Below are 24,619 nucleotides of genomic sequence, written 5' to 3'. Positions count from 1 at the left end.
GACGAAAGGATGTTAAAACTGGAGGGCCATGACATTTGGATGGGCTGGCACGCATATATGTGGTACAATAAGGCCACAATAGACAGTAATTTTAAACAACACACGATAAGAGGAGCGTTATACAAAATCTGGGATGAAATTAAGATAAAAACCTATGTAAAATTCCCCAGATGGATTTCGCCGATTGAAGCGTTTGTGAAACCTTCTCTATATACAAAGTATAAAAAATATAAGTACCAAGACTTTCTAGATGAAAGGGGAAATATGAGCATAAATGATATTTTACAGAACAAAGATTTAGGTATGACCTGGTGGGAAAAAAGACAATTAGTATCATGTTGGACAGCTGATAAAAAAAACTGGGTTTTATGATAAACCAATAGAATTAGATAAAATATGGTTGGGAACGGAGATAAAGTTTATAAAAAGGGCCTATAGTTACTGGCTGGAATGGAAGATGCTGGACGAAGAAGTTAAACCATCAATGATAGAGTGGGCTAGAGATATAGGTAAGACATTGACATTGGAACAATGGGAAAAGGTCTGGGAGAAAAATATAAAATGGGTAAGAGCAACATCGTTTAAAGAGAATATTATAAAAATGTTCTGTAGATGGCATTTAGCACCAGTCAGATTGAATAAAATTGATAAGAAAATCGGGAAAACTTGTTGGAAATGTAAACAGATAGATGGTACCTTTTTTCATGTATGGTGGTTGTGTAGTAAGGCAAAAAAGTATTGGAAGATGATCAAAGTGATGATCGAAGAGATATTAGGGAGAACAATACCATTTGAACCAGAATGTTTCTTATTAAATTTCATACCAGACACTTTTAAAAATAAGGAAAATTATTTAGTAACGCACATTATTACTGCAGCCATGATATTATATGCTAGTAAGTGGAAAAACGAAGAAATCCCGATGAGGGAAGAAGTGATCAAAAAATGTTAGAGGTAGCTGAGATGGAGAAATTAACCTTCTTTTTGAAAGGAAAAGGTGCAGATGAGTTTGATAAATTTTGGTTAAAATTTTATAGATGGCTAAATGGAAAATAATGAAGGAATTTATGTTTCAGGATGCTTTATGGGTAACTTACATACTTAAAAATTTATAATTTTGTAATAACTAAGTGTGGAAACGCTGGTTGGAGGAAATATAAGTTGATATGATAATAAAGTAACAGGTGATATATGATGAAATAAGGGAAGGTATCTGCAAATAATGGACATTTATTTGATTATAAATTATAAATTGTTATTTTATTGTAATTTACGTGAAAATGAATAAAGAAATTGTTTAAAAAAAAAGAATGAGTTTAGATATTGCAACTTGACAAAGTTTCTCATGATATCCTTGAGGATAAGCTGGTTAAGTGTGGGCTGGATGGTGCAACTGTTGGATGGATTCATGGTTGGTTGAAAAACCGTACCCAACGAGTGCTCATAAATGGCTCTGTGTCTACGTGGAGGGAAGTCTCGAGTGGAGTGCCGCAGGGCTCGGTCCTGTGCCCGGTGTAGTTTAATGTTTTTATAAATGACCTGGAGGAAGACATAGAGGGGATGCTTATCACATTTGCAGATGACACGAAGCTGGGTGGGATTGCTAATTCTGAAGAAGACAGAGTCAGGATTCAAAATGATCCAGATAGGCTGGAACACTGGGCTGAGACAAATAAAATGAATTTCAATAGAGATAAGTGCAAAGTCCTGCACTTAGGTACAAAAAATCAAAGGCACAGATATAGAATGGGAGGGACTTGGCTTGACAGCGGCACATGTGAAAGGGATCTAGGTGTTCTGGTTGGTCACAAGCTAAACATGAGCCTGCAGTGTGATGTGACTGCGAAGAAAGCTAATGCAATCTTAGGATGCATTAACAGAAGCATTGTGTCCAGATCATGGGAGGTGGTGGTTCCGCACTATTCTGCTGTGGTCAGGCCTCACTTGGAGTACTGTGTCCAGTTTTGGACACCACATTTTAGGAAGGATGTTGACAAGCTCGAGCGTGTCCAGAAGAGGGCAACCAGGATGGTGAGAGGGTTGGAATCCAAGTCTTTTGAGGAGAAAGGCTAAAAGAGTTCGGTATGTTTAGCCTGGGAAAGAGAAGGATTAGAGGGGACATGATTGCAGTCTTCAAGTATTTGAAGAGCTGTCATGTAGAAGATGGAGTGGATCTATTCTCTCTTGCTCCGGATTGCAAGACTAGATCTAATGGCGGGAAATTACAAGAGAGTCGTTACTGGCTAAATATCAGGAGAAACTTCCTAACTGTAAGAGTGGTTGAGTAGTGGAACAGACTGTCTTGGGAGGTGGTGGATACTCCTTTGCCGGACGTTTTCAAGCGGAGGCTGGACGACCATCCTTTGGGTATATTGTGGGGCTTTCTTTAAGTATACTCCTGTAGGATGCAGGGGGTTGGACTCAGGGCCGGATTTAGACTTGCTGAGGCCCTAAGCTATACAAAACCCAGAGGCCCCCTACTGTTTTAAATTACATCAGCTGGTCTCAGAAAAATTTAAAATATATACGCCTTTTTAATATTTGAAATCATTTTTATATTGTGTTTTTATTTGAGGCCCCAGCAGATTGCGAGGCCCTAAGCTGTAGCTTATTTAGCTTATGCGTAAATCCGGCACTGGTTGGACTAGATGACCTGCAAGGTCCCTTCCAACTCTGACATTCTATGATTCTATTGTACTACTCCCTGGTACCTTGAAAAGAGGGTTGCCAACCCCCAGGTGGCACCTGGAGATCTCCCACTATTACGATGGATCTCCAGATCACAAAGGTCAGTTTCCCTGGAGAAAATGGCTACTCTGGAGAGTAGATTCTATGGCATTATATCCAGGGGTCATTTCGTAGAAAAAGAGCTAGGGGGACTCATTAGCATAACTCATTAACATATGCCACACCCCCTGACATCACCGGAAGTGTATCCTCCCCACAGCCGGCGGCGACCTCCAGCGGGCACCAGCAGGGAGCTCCAGGCCCCGCCCTCCCGCACCTCACCCGGGGGGATGGCGTCCCCCCGCGTCCCCCCCCCAAATGACCCCTGATTATATCCTGCTGAGGTCCCTCCCCTCCCCAAATCCCACCCCCCTCAGGCTCCACCTCCAAAATCTCCAAATTTCCCAATCCAGAGCTGGCAACCCTACTTGAAAAACAACACTTGGCCCTTCCCACAGTTCTCTCGTGTAAAAATGGGAAAACACTTTCAACAGCCGTGTAACTTGCTTCATGTCTGCAAAAGATTTATCAAAAACGCAGTTTGATGGAAAAAATACTTTCATTTAATTTAAAATATTTGTATGCCCGCCTTTCTCCTCAGCATCACAAACTATATGAAAATTCAGCCCAGTCCAACAGTAGCTGGTACTTTTGCTGCAGTGACTAGATCCCCCATAGTAAGCGAAGTTGAGCGGCAGTTGCCTAGCAACTCTCTACAGGGAAGACTTTCAATCCTGCTACAGTAGTCTGGTTTGGGGGGAGACGAAGCCATGCCTGGAGGTAATGTTTGTGAGAACAATGGAGAGTGGCTTCTTTTGTAAAACAGCTGCCTCAGACAAGACATCTAAAGTAACCTCCTCTCCAAAACATTCATTGAAGCCATAGCTCCTGCCACCAAACGAATACTGTGGGCTCCTGCACTGTTTTCTGTGATGTCTGAAGGCGGGTTGAGAGTTCCCCCACCTTCCTCCTGCTATTTTACTTTTCGCTATGCCATTTGTGAAATCTTAATGAATGGGACGGGCAGCTCTTTGCAGAGAATGACTGAGATATAATGCAACAGGCCGTCTGGAACTGCCGCGAGGAATAGTTTTCCTCTGCGTGGGGATGGGCCAAAAGCTGATAAATGCGTTTCATTCTCAGATATGACATGCGGAGTGCCTAGATACTTTTATTCTATGAGAGTGGGCACAAAACCTACCTCCTGGGCATATTCCAGAGAAGGTATGTCAACTTTACTATCTCAGCATTATGTGATCCATTTGCCAGGAGAATTCCACATTCTATTTGTCAGCCTGCTTCCTTTATCAACAAACAGTGATATTTCAAAATGTACCTTCTGGTACTGAAGTGCCCAGCATGTAAATGAGAACTGTTCACAGGGACTTGGATCCAGCCACCTTTTTTAACTCAGTCTTACCCAGTTTTCCTCCTTACTACAGCTCTTGCTTTTACCCGTGCAGGTCTCCATGATCAACAGCATATCCTTTTCAGTACTCAAAGGAGAACCCCCCCTCCCTTTTTCACCAGTATAAAACCTGGTTGGATCCAACCCAGGATTTAGAGTAAGGGGGGGGGGAGGCCTTCACTGCTCTAATTGTGTAAGGGTTGCCAGCCTTCAGGTGTTGACTGGAGATCTCCCAGTGACTGAAACCAGTTCCCCTGGAGAAAATGGCCACTGTGGAGGGCTCTATGACATTATACCCCACTGAAGTCTCACTCCTTTACAAACCCTACCTTCCTCAGGCCCCACCTCCAAAATCTCCAAGTATTTCCCAATTGGGAGCAGGCAACCTAGTTGCCCTCTTACAGATAGGGCCTTGATTGCTCTCAGTATTTCAAAGGATCTCCTAGAGAAAACGACAGCATTGGAGAGTGGACTCTATGGAATCACATCCCTGCTGAGTCCCCTCCTGTCCCCAAACGCTGCACTCCACAGGATCTGCCCCTAATTCTCCAAGACTTTCCCAAGCCAGAATTGGCAACCCTACTTGGGTATAACCCCTGCTTAGTTACCCTGGTCATGAACTAAGTGTCTTCTTCAGTATCTCTGGTTTTCCTTGAATCATTGTTGCTAACGCAATTTTCCTTACTCTGAGCATAAGCATATAATTAATGCATATCCAGTAAATTTTCAAGAGAATATCACCCAAATTTGGATTGCTTTGATTCCACTACATTTACATAATTTTACCATCTGTCATCTGTGTATCATAATAATTATACTTCCCATTTATTAATCGCTTTCCCCAGTGGGCTCAAAGCAATGTACAGTTACTCAATATAGACAAGGGACTAACAATGTTTGTAGGGGGTAGGGAAGATAACATATATTCATTTTTAACTGCACGCGCCGTCACTGCCCGGTATAGACATCTTCCGGCTTGGCTCCGTCGTTTTCCGCAGGGCTGCTTGTTGACCAGGCTTCAGGACCCATATGTCAATCGCCACGCTGCCACCGCCTGGCCGGAACATCCATTGCAGGGATTCTTTCGTAGCTGAGAAGCTGTTTCGCCTTCCAAGCCTCGACCAGAACGTCCGACCGTAATCTATACATCTCATTTTTGCCATGCCTTTTCTCTGAAGAGTTTAGTAGCATACATACACAGTTTCTCCCTCTTTCATTTTATCCTCACAATAACCCTGTGAGGTAGGCTAGGCTGAGAGAACATCTTAAGGTTACTTAATAATTAAATGGGGTTTGGAACTCAGGTCTGTCAAGTCCTAGCCTGACACGCTAACCACTATGCCACACTGGCTCACCATTTCTCTGCAGGTTTACAGCAGTCTATCCTAAATAATAAAAAGGAATTGTACATTCATGTGTAGAAATAACACAGCTGGGTGATATAAGTGGGATTTAGGAACTGATCAGGAGACAATGTGCTGTACAAAACAGTCGCACTGAGGAACAACCTCCTTCTGAATTCTGTGCAGAAAGCCGGCAGCTGATACATACCATATTTGGATGTGATTTTATTGAGATAACTTATTCATTCATGCCCTTAATGCATTTCTCTGCTATGGCCCTGAAAGCAATCAAGGGACCCCCTGTGGATTACAGAGATGGATTAAACATAATAATGAACTTCTGCAAAGACAAAAAGAGTGGAATAAAAAGGGGAAATAGAAACAGAAAAGGCTCTGTTGCCAAAGCTCCATGATCGTGGACTGACTAAACATTTTCAAATATCAACTACAGCTGTATCTTCACAGCACTGAATACTGCCGTAATGTCTTGTTCTATAGCAATCATTCGCAACTGGATTCTTCTGTGAAGATGAGCCAATCCAGGAACGAGGGATTACTTTTTAGGGATGCCAGCCTCCAAGTGGGACCCAGGGATCCCCTGGAATTACAGCTCATCTCCAGCCTACAGAGATCAGTTCCCCTGGAGAAAAAGGCTGCTTGGGGTGGTGGGGGTGTACTCTATGTCATTGTATCCCACTGAGTTCCCAGTAGGGTTCCCAAGTACTTACCACGATCCGGTGGGGGACACATGCTCCCTGGCCAGAACATTCCTCCCTGTAACGCTCCATGCCATTGCCAGGAAGTGACGCTAGGCGACGCTCTGGCAATGGGGCTGAAAACTCGATAGTACCATCGAGTTTCCAGCCCCATTGCCAGAGCGTCGCCCGGTGTCACTTCCTGGCGACGGCATGGTGCAGCGTGTCTGCTGTCCCCACGGGAATGATCCTGCGAAGACGTCTGTGTCCCCCACCGAATCACGGTAAGTACTTGGGAAGCCTGATTCCCAGTCCTTACCAGGCTCCATCCCCAAATCTCCAGGAGTTTCCCAACCTGGATCTGGCAACCCTACCCCCCCCCAATTACCTGCTATTAACCAGGGAGGACCTGGCAATCCTATTAAGGTAAAGGTTTCCCTTGCTTGAAAGCCAGTCAAATCCAACTCTAGGGGGTGGTGATCATGTCTGTTTCCAAGCTGAAGAGCCAGTGCTGTCCGAAGATGTTTCAGTGGTCATGTGGCTGGCATGACTAGACACTGAGGCGCACGGGATGCTGTTACCTTCCTTCCGAAGCGGTACCTATTTATCTACTTGCAATTTCTTGTGTTCAAACTGCTAGGTTGGCAGGAACTGGAGCCAGAGATGGGAGCTTACTCCATCATGTGGCTCACTCGGGTCTCGAACTGCCAAACTACAGACCTTCCAGTCTGCAACTCAGCGTCTTAACCTCCGAGCCACCGCAGCCCCTACAGCAACCCTATTACCTTTTCTTTAATGAAAGCTATTTCTGAGTATTTAAACTACCCCAAGCTACTTCCCACCTGCCCTGACCTGGATGACCCAAGTTAGCCCAATCTAGGAAGCTAAGCATGGTCAGCTCTAGTTAGTACAGGGATGGATAGGAGACCATCAAGTCCAGTGTGTGGAGCATGGAGTCTAATCTGGGAGAACCGGGTTTGATTCCCCACTCCTCCACATGCAGCTGCTGGTGTGACCTTGCATCAGTCATAAGTTCTTTCAGGGCTGCCTTCTCAAGGGCAGTTCTCAAGAGAGTTCTCTCAGCCCCACCTACCTCAGAGGGTGTCTGTTGTGGGGAGGGGAAGGGAAAGGGATTGTAAACCACTCTGAGATTCCTTCAGGTAGTGAAGATTGGGGTGTAAAGCCAATCTCCTCCTCTTCCTCCCTACAAAGAGGCAGTCAATGGCTAACCACCTCTGTTCATCTCTTGCCTTGAAAACCTTATGGGGTCACCATAAGTCAGCAGCAGTTTGAGGGCACTCTCCACCACCCAACCCTCCAGAATTTTACCAATTGTGTGTGTGTGTGTGTGTCCTAGGATCAGAATATGGCGTAGGACAGACTCCAGAAAAGAATTAATCAGCTAAAATGTACAGGAAAATAAACTATTAAAGATTTTTAAAAGATTTTTAAAGGGGGGGGCAGAGCAGATATTTTTGCAATGTTCTTCTGGTTCTTCTAGGACAGTACATCCTGCTCTGCAGCAACTGGCGCGCTACCAGTCGCTCATAAGCTACCTGTTGGAGACCTCTGCTATAGGATGATAGTGCAATATCCAAGGAAGTAGGGATGAAGCCTAAGGTGACAAGTGATCTCCAACCTATTTAGATCAGGACCCCTGGAGAAAAGTGGCTGCTGTAGAAGGTGGACTCTATAGAATCATATCCCTGCTGGACTCTCTCCCATCTCTAAACCCTGCCCTGCCAGGCTCCCCCCGCAAATCTCCAGAAACGTCCCAAAGAGATGGCAACCCTGAATGTGCTCCCCGCTGAAAGCAGCAGCTAAGTTTATTCCTCCATTCTTCGTATTTAGTGATACAAAAAGCTACGGCAGGATGAGAAGATCAGTGACTGACTGTGCATTCCACTGACAAATGGTGGGTTCCAGTCCATTGATTCCTATCAGTAGCAGCACTCAGTTCATGGAACTCACTCCCCAGATCTCTATTATATTAATACTGATGGGTTTTACTGATGAAAAGTAAAATGAAATGGCCTTTCCCATCTATGGAAAACCCCTTCCATTGGTGGAGAAGGGTTGCTTTGCTGATCCCCTCCTCCACCACTGATCCCCACTTGGTACTCATGCAATGTATAAGGGTCCCTCACCACCAGAAGCAGAAATGGAGAAGGCCTTGGTGAACTAGCTGTGGTGGGAAAGCAGAGGCAGAGGTAAAGCTTGTTCCTCAAGCTTTTTGCTGCTTGTAGTTCAGTGGACAGAAGTCAGTGTGATTTCCCCAGGCTTTTAGTTGTTTTCTTGGGCTTTCGAGAGTTGTTTTTTTTTTTTAAGGAGTGATTTCAGATCAATCAGTCCTTTTCTTTCTGCCCAAAAATCTTCGTTTTGGTTTTGCACCTCCTTTGTGCAAATGGAAGAACTAGATCAGAGTCCATAGCGCCTTAAAAACAAACAGACCTTCCAGGGCATAAACTTTTGCGAGTCAAAACCCCCTTCTTCAGATATGAAGTATTTCTCAAAAATGTATGCCCAGGAAATCTTGTTGGACTTTAAGATGCTGCTGGAAGAGTACGCTATTCTTCAGCTGTAGACCAACACAGCTACCAACGTGAAACTGTGCAGGCAAAGCGGGATACAAATCTAAATAAACAAATAAATAGCTATCTGTGCAAATGTTTAATGTTTAACTTTGACTATGATTCTTTCATTTTGACATTGGTTTTATCATATCATTTCCCCCCCTGAAAAACATGTGCATTTTTCAATGTCATTTCAACATTATACTTTGCATGCATATATTAAACATATTGTTATGTAAAAATGCCTTATAAAGTGCACCTGCACAATTCACAAACAAGACCACAAAAAGAACAACCAAAAGCAGTGTATCGAAACTGTGGAATGTAAATGAATCTCAAAAGAAACGGCAAAGGATGAGATGGTTAGACAGTGTCATCGATGCAACGAACATGAAGTTGAGCCAACTTCAGAGGACGGCGGAAGACCGGAAGGCCTGGCGAGAGTTCGTCCATGGGGTCGCGAAGAGTCGGACTCGACTGTGCGACTGAACAACAACAACTGTTTATGCTTTCAGCTGTTTCTAATATATTAATGTGATACAGGTTTTAAAGATTCTGGTTTGTTCTTTTTGCTCTTTGTATTGTTTTATCCTTCCTGATGTATTTTTAGCTATTCTATGAGAACAATTCTAAGTAGATCTCCACAGAAGTAAGCCCCTTTTATAAAACAGGGCTTGCTCCCAGCTAAGTGGGTATAGGATTGTAGCTTGCAGTCCTATGCACAACCCGGCTGAACTCTCTCCCCAAACTCTGCCCTTCCCTGGCTCCACCCCCAATTCAGGCCCGTAATAAGGCCAACTGATGCCCTAAGCACAGCCCAACATGGATGGCCCTCAACCCTTCCATTGTTTAACTGATAAAACATGAAGACACAATAAGTACTGAAGATGAAATAAGAGATTAAAAATCAAGTTTTCTTCCACAACATCCTCCTGGCCAGCTTCTCAGTTGACTAAAGTTGAGTGTGGCAGTGAAAGAGTTAAGGGTGTGATAGCTGTGGGGAACTCTGTGGTGCCCCCCTTCCCTTGGTGCCCTGAACATGCACTTATTTTGCTTAATGGTTAATCCAGGGCTGCCGAAATCTCCAGGAATTTCCCAGCCTGGAGTTGGCAACCCTAGCCACAGCCCCTCTCCCAATGGAGTAATATCATTCATCTTAGAGGGGAGTTACAAAGTTTGCTGAAAAGCCCTGAATACTTAGGGGAAGTATTACATAAACCCCAAATATTGTTTTTTAAATTTATTTCATAAATAGTGGTCAGCCAGTTTGGTTGGTATGTTTTACATTGGCTGTCTATATGGTTTTTTGCATGGTCTATATGGTTTTTTGCATGTGCTTTGGTAGTGAGGTAGGATATTTTAGAATGAATCCAGTGAATAAGTTGAAGCAAGTCACTACTTCAGTTTCAAAGGGAAAGGTAGACAATGGGGACATTAACGAGATTATTTTTATAACCTTTATGGCTGCTCAGCAGTAACATTGTCCTCTATTACATCAACATGGTCGATACTATTACGGTTATAAAAGTAACATTCTGTTTTACGTCCCTGTGTTTGTGTTTATTTAAGTTATACCCTATCAACCGTATTAACCACACTCTGGCATAAGTACAAGAAACTAAAGATTATATTGAGAACTTTATTTCAAAGAATAGATACATAGAATGATGGTTTTTAATGACTTTTTCAGAATTTTTGTATATCTTTGATGCATCTTTTCGTAATAACTTTTATGAAGATATCAGGCGAGTAAGGAAGATACCAATGCAAAAGCATCTGCATCTAGACAGTTACTGATTCTTTGTGCATTATTTTAATTAAAGGGGCACTGCTGATTGTTGGATTCTCCGGACTTGGTACTGCCAGGGAACCACGGAAAGTAGCAGAGTTCTCAAAGGCATACAGCAGAGCTGGGGCTGGGTGTGGCAACAGACTTACAAAGGTACACAGAGTCAACAGTCAGTTCTAAAACTAATAAGCAACTTTTGTTAAAGGAAATACATGCTTCAGAGTGCAGGCAAGAAATAGATAAAGGCCCCGGTCACACGGGCCAAATAACGCAGGGAGGAGGCGTGGCTATTAGCACTGTCACAATTTGAGCCGCTGCAATGCGATAAGACAAGATGGCGGCAAACCGCGTTGTTTTCGTTGGCGCATGGTTCTTACAGCGCTTCAATGGGGCAAAAGGAGCGCACTGGGGTGATCAGACGGAGACAGTCCGTCTGCGGCCTGTGACAAACCGTTTGTTAGTAGCTCGTGGGCGATACTTTTTAACTCTGGATTTTTGGCGGTAAGCTACGGGCTGGGGACGGACGGGTGATGCTTCCCAGATGTTTCCGTATGATTGTGCCCGTTTAATCTGCCCAGCAGTTGTGCCTCTCCCGAGGCAAATTCTCCGTGTGACCGGGACCATAATTACCTAATAGATGGTGTTGGATGCTGGATGCATGTCCAGCCTCCATGGCACAAGATGGAGATCATGCACCTTCTTTGTGTGCGTGCGAGAGACAAGGGAATGAGAGAGCGAAAGCAGTAGAGTTGCAAAGGAAATAATCAGATAGCAGGAAGGAAAGGATGCTGTATGTGTCCTGACCTCTCTATCTGTCTGAACTCTTTGGTGCCATCTTCTCAAGTCTGAGACAGGAGACCGTGCTTAGTCCTCCACTTCAAACGCCGATAAATTCATGAAATCTCACAAACTATTGCCCAGCAACCTAGGGAATCTAAACATAGAGGTTTATAAAATCATGCATGAGCTGGAGAGAGCTGACAAAGAGAAATTTTTCTCCCTCTCCTGAAGTGCTAGAACTCTAGGCCATCTAATGAAATTAATAGGCAGTAGGTTCAGAACAGACAAAAGGAAATAGTACTTTACACAGAAAGTGACTAAAATGTGGAATTTGCTGCCAGAGGATGTAGTGATGGCCACAGGAACAGACAGCTTTAAAAGGGGATTAGACAGATTCATGGAGGACAGGTCTATCAGTGGCTACTAGCCATGGTAACTGAGGGAAGCCTCCACATTCAGAGCCACTAAACCTCTGAATCCCAGAGCCAGGAGGCAACATCAGGAGAATGTAATCCTCTATGCTCTGTTGTTGGCCCTCCAGAGGAACTGGTTGGCCACTGTGTGAGACAGGATGCTGGACTAGATGGACCATTGGTTCTTATGTTCTTTGAGGGGAAACATTCGAAGGAGGGAATCAGTGAGCAGAAAAGTAATGTTGTACACAGCTTCCTTTACCCTTCCCCCACTCCCTAGTTCTCTCCTACACATGCCTTCCAGAGACCAGACTAGGAGGGCTGGAAATTCTTAATAGTCTGGGAGGGGCATGCAGGAGAGAACCGATAAGCAGGAAGAATGCTGAACATCCTTCACTCCCAGATTCTTCCAACAGTTTTGTCCCTGCTCTCATATTACTATTACCTGGAACACAGGGGAACTAGATCTCCCATTATAGCAGGAGACTTCCTTTCTCACCACCTCTGGCTGCCTGGTACAGCAGTGGGAGAAAATGGAGGTGCATGTCATCACAACAATTTTTCAACATCTCTTCTGGTTTCATAAGTGGAGGTGATGTCACACAGCACCACAATGCACTAGCAATTAGGGCTGCCAAGTGAGGGCGGGTGGCGGGTAAACTGCCGCTTTGGAGGACCGATTTCCGCCGCAACGGAATCAGGCCCCGGGAGGAACTCCGCCCCTGAAGCGCAGCATGGCTGCGTCACCAGAGGTGATGCAACCACGTCGATCACGTTGGGGGCGTGACCCCGATCGTCGGAGGGAAAACTCTATGGTTTTCCCTCCGACAATCAGGGCCACGGCCTCAACATGATCGACGTCACATGTCACTTCTGGTGATGTGCTGGTGGCGTGCGTGTGCAAAGCGCGCACATGCACAGATTTAGGGACGGCTCCCGGAGCCCGGCAGGGCTTCTTCCCCCCCGGTAAGTACTTTACACTTGGCAACGCTACTAGCAATCCTCCATATCTGTATGATTTTACCATAGAGATTTGGGAAACAGCTGGAGTATCGTGGCGATGATGTGTGGCATCACGTCAGGTGACAGGAAGTGATGACATGATGATGCTGAACAATACCTAGTTCCACCCCCCCACCCAAAAATTCCCAGGTGTTGCCAGGCTAGGGTTGGCAACCCTCCCTGAACATCTCCTCTGTACTTAGTCATACTGGGTCCATCTAGCCGAAAATGTCTGGCTATCTGGCAATGGCTCTCCAGGGTCCGGCGAAGAAAGATCTTCCAACTCCTTTAACAGAAGTCAGTAAAAACTGAGTCTGGGGGCATCTGGAAGCAAGGCAGGTGCTCTTGAACTAAGACCTACCTTGGCAACTTCAGATTTCAAAATTATGTGCAAACATTTCCACGTGCAAATCAGAAAATGTGCAGCAAATTACAAAAGAATGTATAGAACTAAGGAAAAATCTTTCCTGATCATTCAAAACTCATAATTTGGTAGGTCTCCCCATAAGCTTTCAGGTCTTCTCACCCCCCCCCACCCCGAACCTATCTATGGAGGCCTCAGTTGGAGCTGCTGGCAATCAGATAGGTGAGAGGAGGAAAGAATTCTTTTCAAATTCCCTGCCTTGGTCCCACTCTCCCCCCCCCTTCCAGTACCTTTCAGCAGAGCCCAAAGCCCTGGAAACATAGTTCCCCAGATGGTCAACAGGATTTGTTTCCAGGCACATCTATCTCTCTTCTTATATTTAAGGCCCTAAACAGCTTGGAGTCAAGGCACTTTCAGGACTGTCTGTTGCAGTAGACATTTTATCTGAGCTTCCAGGATTGTAGTTTTAAATTGTCTCCATGCTTTCTGAAGGGATTTGACACTTGTTACCTTTTTTTCTTCTTCTCAAGTCCTCTTATTTGAGAAAAGTTACTCCTTCTAAAGTTAAATGTGGTTGTGCTGGGGTTTTTTGGGGGGACTCCCTATTTACATAAATGCTAAACTTAATACCATTAAGAACATAAGAACATAAGATAAGCCAATGTTGGATCAGGCCAATGGCCCATCTAGTCCAACACTCTGTCATACAGTGGCCAAAAATACCAGGTGCCATCAGGAGGTCCACCAGTGGGGCCAGGACACTAGAAGCCCTCCCACTGTTGCCCTCCAAGCACCAAGAATACAGAGCATTACTTGCCCCAGACTGAGAGTTCCGATCTATACCTTGTGGCTAATAGACACTGATGGACCTCTGCTCCATATCTAATTTCCTCTTGAAGCTGTCCATGCTTGTAGCCGCCACCACAGTGAATTTCATGTGTTAATCACTCTTTGAGTGAAGAAGTATTTCCTTATATCTGTTCTAACCCAACTGCTCAGCAATTTCATTGAGTGACCACAAGTTCTTGTATTGTGAGAAAGGGAGACAAGTACTTCTTTCTCAACCTGCTCTATCCCATGCATAATCTTATAAACCTCGATCATGTCACCCTCAGCCGTTGTTTCTCCCAAGCTAAAGAGCCCCAAGTGTTTTAACCTTTTTTTCATAGGGAAAGTGTTCCAACCCTTTTATCATTCTATTTGCCCTTTTCTGTACTTTTTCCAATGCTATAATATCCTTTTTGAGGTGTGGTGACCAGAACTGTACACAGTGCTCCAAACAAGGTCACATCATTGATTTATACAAAGGCATTATGATACTGGCTGATTTGTTTTCAATTCCCTTCCTAATAATCCCCAGCATAGCATTGGCCTTTTTTATTGCAGTCGGACACTGTCTCAACATTTTCATTGAATCATCTATTACGACTCCAAGATCTCTCTCTTGGTCAGTCTCTGCCAGTTCGAACTCCATCAGCTAAATCACCTCAGCTGAAAGTAAGTAAAAAAAAACACTCACCCCTCTAGCAGCTCTATCTCCTGCTCTTTCTCAGAGCTCAGCTGGGTCAGCTCTGCTTCTGGCAAGGTGCTGCCTTAAATAGAAGCTTCCTGCCTTAAACAGAAGTTTCCCCCAGCAGAGAGTGTGGCCAGCAGCTATTCAAATTCACCCAGACACTCCATTACAGTCAAACAATGACCCTTTCACACCCTATCTCAAGCAGCCAGGACTCTGCAACAACTAACAACTCACCCACACACTCCCAAACACAGTCCCCCACAGTTCCCTCTCAGCTAAATCACCTTAGCTGAAAGTAAATTAAAAATGCTCACCCCTCTAGCAGCTCTATCTCCTGCTCCTTCTCAGAGCTCAGCTGGGTCCATTATGGTCTCTGTTCCCACCTGGTGCTATCACACATTTACATCTCTCACCAGGTCTTGAGCATTACCTAGGGCCAAGTCCAGAATCGCCTCCCCCCTGGTAGGTTCTGTGATAATCTACTCCATGGTACAGTCATTAAGTGTATTTAGAAACCCAATCTCTTTCTCCTGACTTGAACACATATTGACCTAATCAATGTGTGGATAGTTAAAATAATCTGTTATGACACGATTATTTCATCTAGCTGCTTTCCTTAATTATTTTGCTGTTTTTTAATCATCATCTAACTTTTGATCTGGTGGGAAATAACAAACTCTCAGTTAAGCTTCCTATTGGGCCCACTATTTCCACCCACAGCATTTCTATAAGCAAATCTATTTCTCTTAGGCTGCAGTCATACAAACGAAATAATCCACTTTCAGTGTGCGTTCTAACTGGATTATACTGTGTGAACTGGCAAAAATCAACCTACCTTTATTTCCCCCTCACTCTTCAGCTTTCCTTCCTCCTTCCCGCACGTGCGGTCTCTGCCGTGCTCTGAATCCGTGACTGCTACATCACATTGGCTGTCTTCATGGGGATCTCAGCAGGGTATAAGGACACAGAGTACAGCCTTTTCTTCAGGAGAACTGATCTCTGCCATCTGGAGATCAGTTGTAATTCTGAGTGATCTCCAGCCCTCACCTGGAGATTGGCAACAATGGTTTCCCAGGAGGAAAAGATGTCTTTCTCTGCAATAGGGACCAAAGCAGATTACATCATTCACCGCTCCCCCTTTTGACCCGCGGAACAACCCTGTGAGGTAGGTATGGCTGAAAGTCTGTGACTGGTCACCCACTCAGCTTTTACAGCAAGAACCTGGATCTACAGCAAGAACCCTACAGCTTCTATCAAACACAGGTAACTGCCATTTCATTACACCTACCAACAGCCACTGAGGGAAAAGTTAGTCTCAAACAGGAGGCAAGCAGGAGAAGCATCTTTGTCAAGAGACTCTAATCTGGGAGAACCGGGTTTGATTCCCCACTCCTCCACTTGCGCCTGCTGATGTGACCTTGGGTCAGTCACAAGCTCTGGCACAGCTGTCCTTGAAAAAGAGCAGTTTGTGTCAGAGTTCTCTCAGCCCCACCCACCTCACAGGGTGTCTGTTGTGGGGAGGGGAAGGGAAAGAAGTTTGTAAGCCACTCTGAGACTCCAAGTGAAGGGCGGGGTATAAATCCAATCTCTTCTTCTTCTTTTTTCCTTCTGATATAATTGATAGCCAGGAATCACTGTATCCCACTGATTATCCTCATCCTACCAAGTTTCTGAAACATCCACAATGTCTATGCCCTCCTCTGACACAAAACTAGAATTAGCTCCCCCATTTTACCTCAGACACTTCTAGCATTTGCATATAAACATCTATAATTTCCCAGTCCCATTAGGCCTGCAGACTTCCTCCTGTGCCAGGCAGTCAATACTGTTTGTCACCCTCTCAGTGGCCAGTCCTAACCTACTTCCCGCTAGAACAGTAACAACTACCCCCTCATCTCTTAGAGACGAGCCATCCCAAACCAGGGAGATTTCATGGTATTTACACTTGGAATATCTTGCACCAATAATATACATAGGCCCCGTTCACACAGAGCATTTGCCATGCTAAAGATACGGATGATAGGCAGATTTTCCGGGCGCGATCACACCACAACATCTGGAAAGCGTAGTGCACCCGTGGCTAACCCGTGGCTTCCCGTCGAAAATGCAGAGTAAAAAACTAGTACATACGATGTGCTAGTTTCTGGAAAACGTGGGGCAAGGGCAGGTATCTGATCCCGTTTCCCCTGGAATCCCGTGGCATCCGGCACCCACCCATGTCCCGTCGCAAACCGGATGGTTGGGGTTTTTTAAATCTCCACAGGATGCGCACAAACGCCCACTGGCACATGCGCACACTGTGGTGAGGGGAAAAGAATCCCATTTGCCATGGAAGCAGCGCCTAGCGATTGCCAGTGTGATCGTGTCGCGCCACTTCTATGCCGCAGGATAACCGTGTGATCGGCACCTAACGGCATACCCATGGGACCTCCACGGGACATGTGATCGGGCTGCCGCGTGTTACTTTGCTCTGGGGCAAACAGCCACTCTCCCCCCCCCCAGCCCATGTGACCGGGACCATAGAATGGTAAATTTGTTGGTGCACAAAGAGCATTGAAAAATGCATACATTTACCGGCAAACATTTTGGTGCTAGCAAGCAGAAGGAAAATTAATGAATTATGGGTTGGATTTGTGCAAGCAAAGGAGTTGTAGGGCAGCACAAAAGACAGGCCATCCTACTTAGTCAAATTAGATGGATGAAAAGAACATGGGAAGTTTTGAACTGTGTGAATCAGGGCTTGAAATTCAAGAGGGATCATCATTTAATATCCTCTTAATGCCTTTGCTTAATATTTATCATGCTGGTAGAAGCAAAAAAAATTTTTTTTTGAAAGCATTGTAGTCAATTTCTTTAAATCCTCTCTCCTAACATGAATTGGAGATGAGAATAATTGGTATTGACAATAAGTGCAGATGAAATGTCAAATCCACACTGATCTCCTTCTTCCATATGCAAAAACCCTCTGATCAGATTGGCCTTTCATAATAGCTCTAATGATCTTGAATAGCCCTCTAGTAAATGCCCACCAGAAATTACAGGTCTGGGATTTTTCTCAACACAAAACAGATTTGTAGGGTTCTTTTTAATGTTAAGGATGATACAATTGAACACATTGGTAAATAACTTAAAGGACTAGTCTAGCATAAATAAGACCCATACTCAACTTCCCCCGTCATAACTTAGTGGTCCATCTTAGTTGCTGGACCACAGATTTACCTGCTTGAATCTCTCTGAATTATGTACAGTTTTACCAGCCTGGACAAAACAAGTCAAAATCTGAGAGGCAGGGCTGCGCTACCAAAGGCCACCAGACAAAGATCCCCTGTGGCCTCCTTCACATAATTCAGACTCACCCCAAACATCATGTGAAGACAAACTGGATGGCCTGCCTGGTATAGTAGTCAAGGGTGGTGGACTCTAATCTGAAGAACGTGTAAAGCCTGCGGGATGACATTGGACCAGTCACCATTCTCTCAGAACTCTACCCCACCTACCTCACACGGTGCCTGTTGTGGGGAGAGGAAGGGAAGAGTGGTTATAAGCCATCCTGAGGTGGAGAAAATTGGAGTATAAAATCCAACTCTTCTTGGTTCCATGATTCCCCAACATTACTAGGACCAATGCTCCCTCTAAGCTGTGGTGCCTTGTGAGCAAACATTCTACCTTCTGAGCTACTGGCATTAAAGATGTGCATGAGTGGTTTGGCTACTACATAAATTAGTTTGCTCTGGAGCCATCCCTTCTTGAGCTAAGACAAAAATGTGTGAGCCGGAAACTAAAAAAAATGTGAGCTAGCTCACGCTAACCCAGCTTAGAGGGAACACTGACTAGGACCCCCAGAATTTTATCTCTTTAGTTCCCAGCTCTCTGCAGCTCTGCTGAGAGAAGGGTTACAGGCTGTTGTGATAGGGACAGGCTAGAGAGAGAACCCGCTTACCGGAGGCCAGGAGGTGCTCCTTGTGAGGAAAGCCCCAAGGCAATGGCTGGAAGCAAAAGGGTACACCAGCAGTGCTGGGAAGCTTGATCAGAAAAGACAGGACAAAACCCAGGTGGAGCTGGTGAGGGTTAACAGGCCTGGAGATGGGCTCCCAATAGCCATTAGCAGCAGTGAGAGTAGGCAGGGCAGCGAGGCAGCCAAGTCAGGGTGCCTGTTAAGGCAAGGCTTAAAAACAGCAGGGAGAGGCTTGCTCAGGAGCAGGGCTATTTTTGGGCAGGAACGCACAGGAACGGAGTTCCGGCTGGCTCCCAAGTTGGCCACGCCCAGCAGGAACTCATTAGCATAATAGGCCACACCCAACAGCAGAAACTCATTAGGACTGGCTACATTAGGGGTGTGTGGCCTAACATGCAAAGGAGTTCCTGCTACAAAAAAAGGCCCTGGGTTTTGACAACAAACAAGGTAAACAGAATAAGAAGCAAAAGGTGGGTGTGGCTGGATAACCACACTTCTGGTAACATGGGGGTGCGGCTGAATGTGCTAATGAGCTGTGCTGTTGGGGTGTGGCCTAATATGTTAATGGGTTTCTGCTGTTGGGTGTGGCCTATTATGCTAATGAGTTCCTGCTGGGCTTTTTCTACAAAAAGAGCCCTGCTCAGGAGAATGGTAGATGGAATAGCAAGGGGGACTTCTGAACCATGAGTCAGGAAGAGCGCTGTCAGCTACTTCCTTGTATCGTATGCCTGAAGGACTAAATAACTGTCTAGCTGAACTGACTGGAGAGTCCTGTGTGTGCTTGGGGGAAGGGGGCTAATGGATTCTAGCCTAATGGACACTACAGTTTGGTGTAGTGGTTAAGTGCGCGGACTCTAATCTGGGAGAACTGGGTTTGATTCCCCACTCCTCCACTTGCACCTGGCTGGATGACCTTGGACAAGCCGTAGTTCTGATAAGAGCTGTTCTTGAAAAAGAGCAGTTTCTGTCAAGAGCTCTCTCAGCCCCACCTACCTTACAGGAGAGGGGAAGGGAAGAGTTTGTAAGCCACTCTGTTGTGGGGAGGGGGAGGGAAAGGAGTTTGTAAGCCGCTCTGAAACACCTTTGGGTAGTGAAGGGCAGGGTATAAATCCAATTTCCTCCTCCTCCTCCTTCCCAGCTGGCTCTGAGGTCACCCAGGAAATGCCCAGACCTGCCACAGTCATATTTGTGAAAACAGTGAACTTTCATCCAAATGTCCATTCCCTCTAAAGGGGGGAAAAACCCAAAAGACTGTGAAATTATCTGCCCTAACAGCCCTAACAGAAAAGTTAAGGTTGATTACAGGACAAATGAAATCTGAAGAATTTTATTCTGTTTGGCCGATGCTCGGCTAGACTCAATCCAGTCGTCTCCCTCACCTTCATCCAGTTTTGGTCGCTCCGGAAAGATGTAATAACCAATTAAATACGCGAAGAACAGTGTTATCTTTAATAATACATATCACTGTGATTTCTATCATTGCTGTCCAAATATTTGAATTGCTAATTTTTATGTTGAATCATTTATATTCAATTTAAAAAAATCCAATTTAACAATTCAAAGGTGTAAGGTTCCTTCTCACATTATGCTGTATGGGATCCACTACTGAACACTGTTTCCTATATTACAAGGTAACACATGAAGTTCCAAATTACATGTGAGGCACACATCAGCTATATTCTATCAGTATTGCCCCAGTTTCTTGAAGGGTAACAATGTTGTGTGGAAGAGCTACAGCATGGACTCCTTCCACATGGCCCCAGCTTGTTATCACATTACCAACCAATAGAGGAAGGTGGGAGGCTGCTGCACAAAGAAACCACTGTAGGCTAATTTACACCAGCATCCACAGGATGGCCCCAACTTTTTAAAGTAGGATCCAGCTCAAATACTTTGGCCACCAAATGAGAAGGGAGCACTCACTGGAGAAGACCCTGATGCTGGGAAAGATTGAAGGTCAAAGAAGACGGGGATGGCAAAGGATGAGATGGTTAGACAGTGTCATAGATGCAACGAACATGAAGTTGAGCAAACTCTGGAGGACAGCGGAAAACAGGAGGGCCTGGCGAGATCTTGTCCATGGGGTCGCGAAGAGTCTGACTTGACTGTGCGACTGAACAACAACAACAATCATCAAAGGGAGTCCACTCTCCAAAGCATCCATTTCCTCTAGGATGATACTCTGTACTCTTGGGCTTGGAGGGCTTCTAGAGTTCTGTCCCCACTGGTGAACCTCGGGAGGGCACCTGGGCTTTGACAACTGTGTGACCCAGAGTGTTGGACTGGATGGGCCACTGGCCTGATTCAACATAGCTTCTCTTATGTTCTATCCCAGTGTGCTGCAGCAGTGAAAAAAAGGCAAACTCTTAAATTAGGGCTGATTAGGAAAGGGATTGAGAATGAAATGGCTGATATTGTAATGGCCCTGTATAGATCTATGAGGTGGCCTCCTTTAGAATATCATGTAGACTCAGAGGAATTGATTGGCCAGTGTGTGAGGCAGGATGCTGGACTAGATGGACCACTGGTCTGATCCAGCAGGGCTCTGCTTATGCTCTTATGCTTAACACATGGGCAGGTAAAGCTATTTTACACTGAATCAAAGCATTGATTTATCAGGGTCGATAGTCTACTGTGATTTGCGACATCTCTACAACCCCTCAGACAGACATCTTTCACATCACCTACTATGTGATCCTTTTAACTGGAGATGTCAGGGACTGAAACTGGGGCCTTCTGCACGGAAGGCAGATGTTCAGCCACTGAGCCACACCCTTTCACCTATGATAGCAGTCTTTGTGAGTTTTGGACAGAGTGTACAATAATTGTTGGGATACCACTATCTTACTACTGCAACCCAATTACTGGATTCCTACTATGAAGATAGATTCAGGTGGGTAGCTGTGTTAGTTTGAAGCAGCAGAACGAAGTCTGAGTCCAGTGGCACCTTTAAGACCAACAAAATTTTATTCAAGGCATAAGCTTTTATGTGCAAGCACACTTTTTCAGATACAGAAGTATGCTTGAACATGAAAGCTTATACCCTGAATAAAACTTTGTTGGTCTTAAAGGTGCCACTGGACTCTGACTGCCCTGGATTACTATTATAACACAAATAACTGAGGTCAAAGCAAGTGGCACCATTGTCTTTTCCTGCTTTTGACATTGCTGTTTGGTTTGTCACTGTTATTTTTAGTCTCAATGACCAGGTAAAAAGGGTGTCAGAAGTAAGCCAAGCTATTGGGTTCCATCCCACTGTCACTTCTAGGAAGTAACATTTTTGACGTCTTTCTCGGGAACAGGAAAAATGGCATTTGTTACAGGAAAGAGTTTTAATTATTTACAGTGTCATGGACATGATAATGAGGATAAACTGCTCTGGTAATTAACTATGTAGTCACTTGGCTTCTGCCCAACTCGTGAAGACTGCAGGTGTCAGCAGGCGCTCAGTAATTACCACCAATGACAGATTGTAAAAGTTTTAAGCCTTTTGCTTCTGCCATGGAAAATCTAAAGGGTAGATTTGGCTTCCGCAAAGAGAGTCATTTATAAAACTTAAACTGGAATGACCTCTGTGGGAATGACTTCCCCGTGGAGGCACTTCAGAGTATATCCTTTTAATCTTTTGAGAAGAAGGGTGACGTACTCAGCATTTCCAGACCTTTTGATATTTGTGGCATGGATTGTTCTGCTTCAAATGGAGCACACTTGTATTGAAGAAGAGCTAGATTTGGGTCCAGAAGCCCCTTGGAGACCAACAAGGTTTTGGGGATAATAAATTTTCGAGAGTCAAAGATACAAGTATGAATGGAGATCCCCGAGTCCTTATATTCCAGTCAGAAGGTGGGAAGGGTGTGGCAAAGAAAGGAGTCGGGATGCAAAGGTGAAATGCAAAATGTAATCAGCTTGATTAGAGCGGGAGAGAGATGCTTAGTGTCTCTAAGGTGCTACTAGACTTGAATCCAGATCTCTGCGTTGCTGCCTACAGCTGCAAGCCAGCTGCAGCAAGACACAATGACGGGATAGCTGTGTATATCCAGGAGCAGATTGGGATGTGAAAAACAACCCTGGAGAAAGTCTAGCTGAGCAGTCCCTGCTGCGTTACAACCCCGGGCTGCAGGCCTACTTAGCTCAGTGGGGCAACAATGGGCATTCGCTCACCCACTACATCATTCCCCAGACCAGAAGCAGTGCTGGAGGAGACATTCGGTGAGCTAACGTCCATGGCTGATGAGAGGTTTCAGCCAAGCAGCATCTGAGCTTCAAGCAAAGTTGCTGGGGCTCGGTTCCACTTGCTCTTGGCCAGCACTGACCCACTGGGAAATTTCCCTGTAAGTTAAATGGCCAGTCCACCCCTGTACATATCTATATGTAAAGAAGTCAGCTCTCACAGTTTTGCCACATTCTAGTGTGACCAGAAAACAAGATAGCGCTATACAGAAGAAGAGGCACAGCTTTGCAGATTTATTTATTTTTTTGTTTAAAAAGCCTGATTCTCTGTGATTTCTGTTAAGTACAAATTAAATCATTGGCAAGCTGGAACACAGATGAAAGGGGGCTAAATATGAGCCTCCGCCGCGCTTCTCTTTTGGTGCGGCTCAAAAAAGCCGCACTTTGGCCACACCTATTTCCCCCAGGTCAGGGAAAAACTAAATTACATTGAAGAAATATTCATTTATTTGTCTTGGATCCTATGACATTGTTCTCCTCATACTTCTCAGCTGACTGGAGTGTCTTTCTTCCACTGTGGTGCTTTCTTCCTCTGCTGCTAACACTTCCATGGGCATAAGGGCTGCTTGAAACAAACATTTCCTTGCTGTATTATCATCTATGTTCTTCTATACTGCTTTTATGTTGGAAGAGCCAAGGGGCGATGTCCCAGGGCCACAGCCGCCAAGAAGCAAGTGACCAGAGAGTTACAGACAGATAGGCAGACACTAAGCATCTTCCTGTTTTCTGTCACTGAACCCTTTGGTGTGTAGATTGCTACTCTTAGGGAAAACAACTTCTTTCCATCTCCTCTCTCTCTGTCCCTTCTCACACACATACAAAGGAGGAGGACATGCTTCTCCATCTTTGGCACCATGGATGCAGAATGCTTCGCTGCATCTACATCCATCTGTAGCTAGATAAGATAGAAACTGTCACTGCCTCTAAGCCACACTATCCAGTATGTATTTCCTAAATAAAGGAGCAAGAGTCCAGTAGCACCTTAAAGACTAACAAAATATGTGGCAGGGTATGAGCTTGCTCGCCCACCCCTTGAACTTATGGGTTAAACTGGGAGTTTTATTTATTTATTTATACATTTTCACCAACACATTAAAGCACAGGTTGCGTTAGGCTTGCCACGCAAACCTCCTAGCAGGGCAAACCTACCCTGGCTCAGAACCAGATCTGCTATCCTTCCAGACCTTACTTGTCATGGCCAACACACCAGTGTGTAGAGAGGAAGGAAGGGCACATTCCAGCCCACAGCTGCGAAGCCTTAAGGCTTGTCATATGCTCCTCCCACCCCAGAGAGGCCCCCAACTGAGTCACCCTGACTGCCAAGCGTATAGGCACCCAGTATGAGGACCCCCCCCCATTGCTTATATCTCAGGGGGCTGCCAATTCAACATCCCTTCAACCCATCCTTTTCCCGCCCTGCCAGTTAGGGCCTAACAAGCTTTGCCAGGCCTACGTAACCCCACCCCCTCCAACCATGTGAAGCAGGCGAAAAAAGGCCCCCCTCTCAGCCAATCCGAGTGAGGCCCAAAAAATTACAGCTCAGCCCCAGAAATGGCAACCAGCTAATCCCACATGGTTTGCAAAAAGGAGGGCGGGCAGGTGGGGCGCTTGTGCTGGGCTGATCTGAGCGCGGAGGGCGGCTGCTGCCAGACCTGGCCAGCCAGCTCACCTTTGATTGACCCACGCTCCAGCGCTGAGCCAGAATTGGCTTGCTCCACCCACCTGGTTCATTCAAGAAGGGGGGGACAGGCAAATGTCCGCATCTGCTCCAGGGGCAGTCACGGCTCTTTTGTGAGTCATCTGAAGAAGTGAGCCGTGACTCAC

Source organism: Gekko japonicus, unplaced genomic scaffold, assembly GCF_001447785.1.
Source record: "Gekko japonicus isolate JY-2015 unplaced genomic scaffold, Gekko_japonicus_V1.1 scaffold599, whole genome shotgun sequence".
Classification (NCBI taxonomy): Eukaryota; Metazoa; Chordata; class Lepidosauria; order Squamata; family Gekkonidae; genus Gekko; species Gekko japonicus.
The sequence above is the reverse complement of the archived record's forward strand: the minus strand, read 5'-3'. Positions refer to the sequence as shown.